General features: G+C 51.7%; 2 protein-coding genes across 2 annotated transcripts in view; one reads left to right on the top strand and one right to left on the bottom strand.

The window, feature by feature from the left end:
* Positions 1 to 7,500, top strand: part of LOC124018174 (protein diaphanous homolog 3-like) — a 690,151-nt gene that overhangs the window by 205,782 nt on the left and 476,869 nt on the right. The window lies entirely within an intron of this gene.
* The window catches only part of LOC124018171 (protein diaphanous homolog 3-like), a 94,821-nt gene that overhangs the window by 43,135 nt on the left and 44,186 nt on the right, over positions 1 to 7,500 (bottom strand). The gene's annotated exons all lie outside the window — the stretch shown is intronic.

The following is a 7,500-nucleotide window of genomic DNA, read 5'->3' as shown; positions in this document are numbered from 1 at the left end:
AGAGGGAGATGGTGGGAGGGAGGGAGGGTGGGAGGGAGGGGGGGAGATGGGAGGGAGGGAGAGATGGGAGGGAGGGAGATGGTGGGAGAGATGGTGGGTGAGAGGGAGGGAGATGGTGGGAGGGAGGGAGGGAGGGGGAGGGAGGGAGGGGAGGGAGGGAGGGAGAGATGGGAGGGAGGGAGATGGTGGGAGGGAGAGATGGGAGGGAGATGGTGGGAGGGAGGGAGGGAGGGAGGGAGGGGGAGGGAGGGAGGGGGGAGGGAGGGAGGGAGATGGTGGGAGGGAGAGATGGGAGGGAGGGAGATGGTGGGAGGGAGGGAGGGAGGGAGGGAGAGATGTGAGGGAGGGGGGGGGTGATGGAGAAATGGGAGGGAGACATTGTGTGTGTCCAGCAGAAGTCATGTTGGGTGAATGGAGTGAGTTCTCTCCTAAAAGAAACCAGGACACCAGAACTAATCTCTATTTTACTGTCGTCACAAACTCTGAGTTCACAACAGCACACACAACCTCCCTGCCTGCACAAAGACCTGTGTGTGTGTGACAGTCATTTTGAGGGCAGAGCTCAGTCTGCTGGAAGACGCTGCGTCCCCTCTTCCTCTCCCATGTGAGATGGGTTATCATGAGGAAACCTGGACAGACAGGATCCAGTCCACTGGTCAGGAAAACACATTACAATCAATTATTGATCCTCGACCACTGATGCATTGGTGTGTGAAGTATGAAGTAGGGACGTGGTGGGGGGGGAGAGAGAGAGAGAGAGAGAGAGAGAGAGAGAGAGAGAGAGAGAGAGAGAGAGAGAGAGAGAGAGAGAGAGACAGAGAGACAGAGAGACAGAGAGACAGAGAGACAGAGAGACAGAGAGACAGAGAGACAGAGTGTGTGTGTGCATGATGAGAGAATGGAGACAGAGTGGTCTCTAGTTGATTGTCGTTGTGGTAAAACAGCCATTGCAGCACGGCAGTCAGAGTCGAGCCATTATTTGAGGAGAGACTGGCATCATACAGCGACATCAATAGTGTTTGTGTTTTCACTCAGGGAAGGATGGATCCACTGTCTAATATATCACAGGGGAGTCATTTACACAGAGGGAACAGAGGCACACCTTGGGATTAGATGGGACTCATCCACCCTTCATATCGGTAAAATGGGACTCATCCACCCTACATATATGTAAAATGGGACTCATCCACCCTACATATCTGTTAGAGGGGACTCATCCACCCTACATATCTGTGAGATGGGACTCATCCACCCTACATATCTGTGAGATGGGACTCATCCACCCTACATATCGGTAAAATGGGACTCATCCACCCTTCATATCGGTAAAATGGGACTCATCCACCCTACATATATGTAAAATGGGACTCATCCACCCTACATATCTGTTAGAGGGGACTCATCCACCCTACATATCTGTGAGATGGGACTCATCCACCCTACATATCTGTGAGATGGGACTCATCCACCCTACATATCTGTGAGATGGGACTCATCCACCCTACATATCTGTGAGATGGGACTCATCCACCCTACATATCTGTGAGATGGGACTCACATATCTGTGAGATGGGACTCATCCACTCTACATATCTGTGAGATGGGACTCATCCACCCTACATATCTGTTAGAGGGGACTCATCCACCCTACATATCTGTGAGATGGGACTCATCCACCCGACATATCTGTGAGATGGGACTCATCCACCCGACATATCTGTGAGATGGGACTCATCCACCCGACATATCTGTGAGATGGGACTCATCCACCCGACATATCTGTGAGATGGGACTCATCCACCCGACATATCTGTAAAATGGGACTCATCCACCCTACATATCTGTAAAATAGGACTCATCCACCCTACATATCTGTTAGAGGGGACTCATCCACCCTACATATCTGTGAGATGGGACTCATCCACCCTACATATCTGTGAGATGGGACTCATCCACCCTACATATATGTGAGATGGGACTCATCCACCCGACATATCTGTGAGATGGGACTCATCCACCCGACATATCTGTGAGATGGGACTCATCCACCCGACATATCTGTGAGATGGGACTCATCCACCCGACATATCTCTGAGATGGGACTCATCCACCCGACATATCTGTGAGATGGGACTCATCCACCCTACATATCTGTTAAATGGGACTCAGCCACCCTACATATCGGTTAAATGGGACTCATCCACCCTACATATATGTAAAATGGGACTCATCCACCCTACATATCTGTTAGAGGGGACTCATCCACCCTACATATCTGTGAGATGGGACTCATCCACCCTACATATCTGTGAGATGGGACTCATCCACCCTACATATCTGTGAGATGGGACTCATCCACCCTACATATCTGTGAGATGGGACTCATCCACTCTACATATCTGTGAGATGGGACTCATCCACCCTACATATCTGTTAGAGGGGACTCATCCACCCTACATATCTGTGAGATGGGACTCATCCACCCGACATATCTGTGAGATGGGACTCATCCACCCGACATATCTGTGAGATGGGACTCATCCACCCGACATATCTGTGAGATGGGACTCATCCACCCGACATATCTGTTAGATGGGACTCATCCATCCTACATATCTGTGAGATGGGACTCATCCATCCTACATATCTGTGAGATGGGACTCATCCACCCTACATATCTGTGAGATGGGACTCATCCACCCTACATATCTGTGAGATGGGACTCATCCACCCGACATATCTGTGAGATGGGACTCATCCACCCGACATATCTGTGAGATGGGACTCATCCACCCGACATATCTGTGAGATGGGACTCATCCACCCGACATATCTGTTAGAGGGGACTCGTCCACCCGACATATCTGTTAGAGGGGACTCGTCCACCCTACATATCTGTTAGAGGGGACTCATCCACCCTACATATCTGTGAGATGGGACACATCCACCCTACATATCTGTGAGATGGGACTCATCCACCCTACATATCTGTTAGAAGGGACTCATCCACCCTACATATCTGTAAAATGGGACCCATCCACCCTACATATCTGTGAGATAGGACTCATCCACCCTACATATCTGTGAGATGGGACTCATCCACCCTACATATCTGTGAGATGGGACTCATCCACCCTACATATCTGTGAGATGGGACTCATCCACCCTACATATTTGTGAGATGGGACTCATCCACCCTACATATCTGTGAGATGGGACTCATCCACCCTACATATCTGTGAGATGGGACTCATCCACCCGACATATCTGTGAGATGGGACTCATCCACCCTACATATCTGTGAGATGGGACTCATCCACCCGACATATCTGTGAGATGGGACTCATCCACCCTACATATCTGTGAGATGGGACTCATCCACCCGACATATCTGTGAGATGGGACACATCCACCCTACATATCTGTGAGATGGGACTCATCCACCCTACATATCTGTTAGAAGGGACTCATCCACCCTACATATCTGTAAAATGGGACCCATCCACCCTACATATGTGTTCGATGGGACCCATCCACCCTACACATCTGTAAAATGGGATTATCTGTTTTCCAGTCCACCCACCCTCCAGTCAGACCACACCAGTTCATCCACCCTCCTGTCAGACCACACCAGACCAGTTCATCCACCCTCCAGTCAGACCACACCAGTCCATCCACCCTCCAGTCAGACCAGACCAGTCCATCCACCCTCCAGTCAGACCAGACCAGTCCATCCACCCTCCAGTCAGACCAGACCAGTCCATCCACCCTCCAGTCAGACCAGACCAGTCCATCCACCCTCCAGTCAGACCAGACCAGTCCATCCACCCTCCAGTCAGACCACACCAGTCAGACCACACCAGTCCATCCACCCTCCTGTCAGGGCAGACCAGTCCATCCACCCTCCAGTCAGACCACACCAGACCAGTCCATCCACCCTCCAGTCAGACCACACCAGTCCATCCACCCTCCAGACTGACCAGACCAGTCCATCCACCCTCCAGTCAAACCACACCAGTCAGACCACACCAGTCCATCCACCCTCCTGTCAGAGCAGACCAGTCCATCCACCCTCCAAGTCAGACCACACCAGTCAGACCACACCAGTCCATCCACCCTCCGGTCAGACCACACCAGACCAGTCCATCCACCCTCCAGTCAGACCACACCAGACCAGTCCATCCACCCTACAGTCAGACCACACCAGTCCATCCACCCTCCAGTCAGACCAGACCAGTCCATCCACCCTCCAGTCACACCACACCATCCACCCTCCAGTCAGACCACACCAGTCCATCCACCCTCCAGTCATACCAGACCACCCACTCTCCAGTCAGACCAGACCAGTCCATCCACCCTCCAGTCAGACAACACCAGACCAGTCCATCCACCCTCATGTCAGACCAGACCAGTCCATCCACCCTCCAGTCAGACAACACCAGACCAGTCCATCCACCCTCCAGTCAGACCAGACCAGTCCATCCACCCTCCAGTCAGACCAGACCAGTCCATCCACCCTCCAGTCAGACCACACCAGTCCACCCACCCTCCAGTCAGACCAGACCCGTCCATCCACCCTCCAGTCAGACCAGACCCGTCCATCCACCCTCCAGTCAGACCAGACCCGTCCATCCACCCTCCAGTCAGACCAGACCCGTCCATCCACCCTCCAGTCAGACCAGACCCGTCCATCCACCCTCCAGTCAGACCACAGTGGAGCTTATATAGTCTGTTCAGCAGCCTAGTCTACACTTCCTCTCCTATCGTCTGCAGCCTAGTCTACACTTCCTCTCCTATCGTCTGTTCAGCAGCCTAGTCTACACTTACTCTCCTATCGTCTGTTCAGCAGCCTAGTCTACACTTCCTCTCCTATCGTCTGTTCAGCAGCCTAGTCTACACTTACTCTCCTATCGTCTGTTCAGCAGCCTAGTCTACACTTCCTCTCCTATCGTCTGTTCAGCAGCCTAGTCTACACTTACTCTCCTATCGTCTGTTCAGCAGCCTAGTCTACACTTCCTCTCCTATCGTCTGTTCAGCAGCCTAGTCTACACTTCCTCTCCTATCGTCTGTTCAGCAGCCTAGTCTACACTTCCTCTCCTATCGTCTGTTCAGCAGCCTAGTCTACACTTCCTCTCCTATCGTCTGTTCAGCAGCCTAGTCTACACTTACTCTCCTATCGTCTGTTCAGCAGCCTAGTCTACACTTCCTCTCCTATCGTCTGTTCAGCAGCCTAGTCTACACTTCCTCTCCTATCGTCAGCAGCCTAGTCTACACTTCCTCTCCTATCGTCAGCAGCCTAGTCTACACTTCCTCTCCTATCGTCAGCAGCCTAGTCTACACTTCCTCTCCTATCGTCTGTTCAGCAGCCTAGTCTACACTTCCTCTCCTATCGTCTGTTCAGCAGCCTAGTCTACACTTCCTCTCCTATCGTCTGTTCAGCAGCCTAGACTACACTTCCTCTCCTATCGTCTGCAGCCTAGTCTACACTTCATCTCCTATCGTCAGCAGCCTAGTCTACACTTCCTCTCCTATCGTCAGCAGCCTAGTCTACACTTCCTCTCCTATCGTCTGCAGCCTAGTCTGCACTTCCTCTCCTATCGTCTGCAGCCTAGTCTACACTTCCTCTCCTATCGTCTGTTCAGCAGCCTAGTCTACACTTCCTCTCCTATCGTCTGTTCAGCAGCCTAGTCTACACTTCCTCTCCTATCGTCTGCAGCCTAGTCTACACTTCATCTCCTATCGTCAGCAGCCTAGTCTACACTTCCTCTCCTATCGTCAGCAGCCTAGTCTACACTTCCTCTCCTATCGTCTGCAGCCTAGTCTGCACTTCCTCTCCTATCGTCTGCAGCCTAGTCTACACTTCCTCTCCTATCGTCTGTTCAGCAGCCTAGTCTACACTTCCTCTCCTATCGTCTGTTCAGCAGCCTAGTCTACACTTCCTCTCCTATTGTCTGTTCAGCAGCCTAGTCTACACTTCCTCTCCTATCGTCAGCAGCCTAGTCTACACTTCCTCTCCTATCGTCTGTTCAGCAGCCTAGTCTACACTTCCTCTCCTATCGTCTGTTCAGCAGCCTAGTCTACACTTCCTCTCCTATCGTCTGTTCAGCAGCCTAGTCTACACTTCCTCTCCTATCGTCTGTTCAGCAGCCTAGTCTACACTTCCTCTCCTATCGTCTGTTCAGCAGCCTAGTCTACACTTCCTCTCCTATCGTCTGCAGCCTAGTCTACACTTCCTCTCCTATCGTCCGTTCAGCAGCCTAGTCTACACTTCCTCTCCTATCGTCTGCAGCCTAGTCTACACTTCCTCTCCTATCGTCTGTTCAGCAGCCTAGTCTACACTTACTCTCCTATCGTCTGTTCAGCAGCCTAGACTACACTTCCTCTCCTATCGTCTGCAGCCTAGTCTACACTTCCTCTCCTATTGTCTGTTCAGCAGCCTAGTCTACACTTCCTCTCCGATCGTCAGCAGCCTAGTCTACACTTCCTCTCCTATCGTCAGCAGCCTAGTCTACACTTCCTCTCCTATCGTCAGCAGCCTAGTCTGCACTTCCTCTCCTATCGTCTGCAGCCTAGTCTACACTTCCTCTCCTATCGTCTGTTCAGCAGCCTAGTCTACACTTCATCTCCTATCGTCTGTTCAGCAGCCTAGTCTACACTTCCTCTCCTATCGTCTGCAGCCTAGTCTACACTTCATCTCCTATCGTCAGCAGCCTAGTCAACACTTCCTCTCCTATCGTCTGTTCAGCAGCCTAGTCTACACTTCCTCTCCTATCGTCTGTTCAGCAGCCTAGTCTACACTTCCTCTCCTATCGTCTGTTCAGCAGCCTAGTCTACACTTCCTCTCCTATCGTCTGTTCAGCAGCCTAGTCTACACTTCATCTCCTATCGTCTGCAGCCTAGTCTACACTTCCTCTCCTATCGTCTGCAGCCTAGTCTACACTTCCTCTCCTATCGTCTGTTCAGCAGCCTAGTCTACACTTCCTCTCCTATAGTCTGTTCAGCAGCCTAGTCTACACTTCATCTCCTATCGTCTGCAGCCTAGTCTACACTTCCTCTCCTAGGGTCTGCAGCCTAGTCTACACTTCCTCTCCTATCGTCTGCAGCCTAGTCTACACTTCATCTCCTATCGTCTGTTCAGCAGCCTAGTCTACACTTCATCTCCTATCGTCTGCAGCCTAGTCTACACTTCCTCTCCTATCGTCTGTTCAGCAGCCTAGTCTACACTTCCTCTCCTATCGTCTGTTCAGCAGCCTAGTCTACACTTTCTCTCCTATCGTCTGTTCAGCTGCCTAGTCTACACTTCATCTCCTATCGTCTGCAGCCTAGTCTACACTTCCTCTCCTATCGTCTGCAGCCTAGTCTACACTTCCTCTCCTATCGTCCGTTCAGCAGCCTAGTCTACACTTCCTCTCCTATCGTCCGTTCAGCAGCCTAGTCTACACTTCCTCTCCTATCGTCTGCAGCCTAGTCTACACTTCCTCTCCTATCGTCAGCAGCCTA

The sequence above is a fragment of the Oncorhynchus gorbuscha genome, unplaced genomic scaffold, assembly GCF_021184085.1.
Source record: "Oncorhynchus gorbuscha isolate QuinsamMale2020 ecotype Even-year unplaced genomic scaffold, OgorEven_v1.0 Un_scaffold_419, whole genome shotgun sequence".
Taxonomy (NCBI): domain Eukaryota; kingdom Metazoa; phylum Chordata; class Actinopteri; order Salmoniformes; family Salmonidae; genus Oncorhynchus; species Oncorhynchus gorbuscha.
Note: the sequence above shows the minus strand (reverse complement) of the source record. Positions and strands in the feature narration are given on the sequence as shown.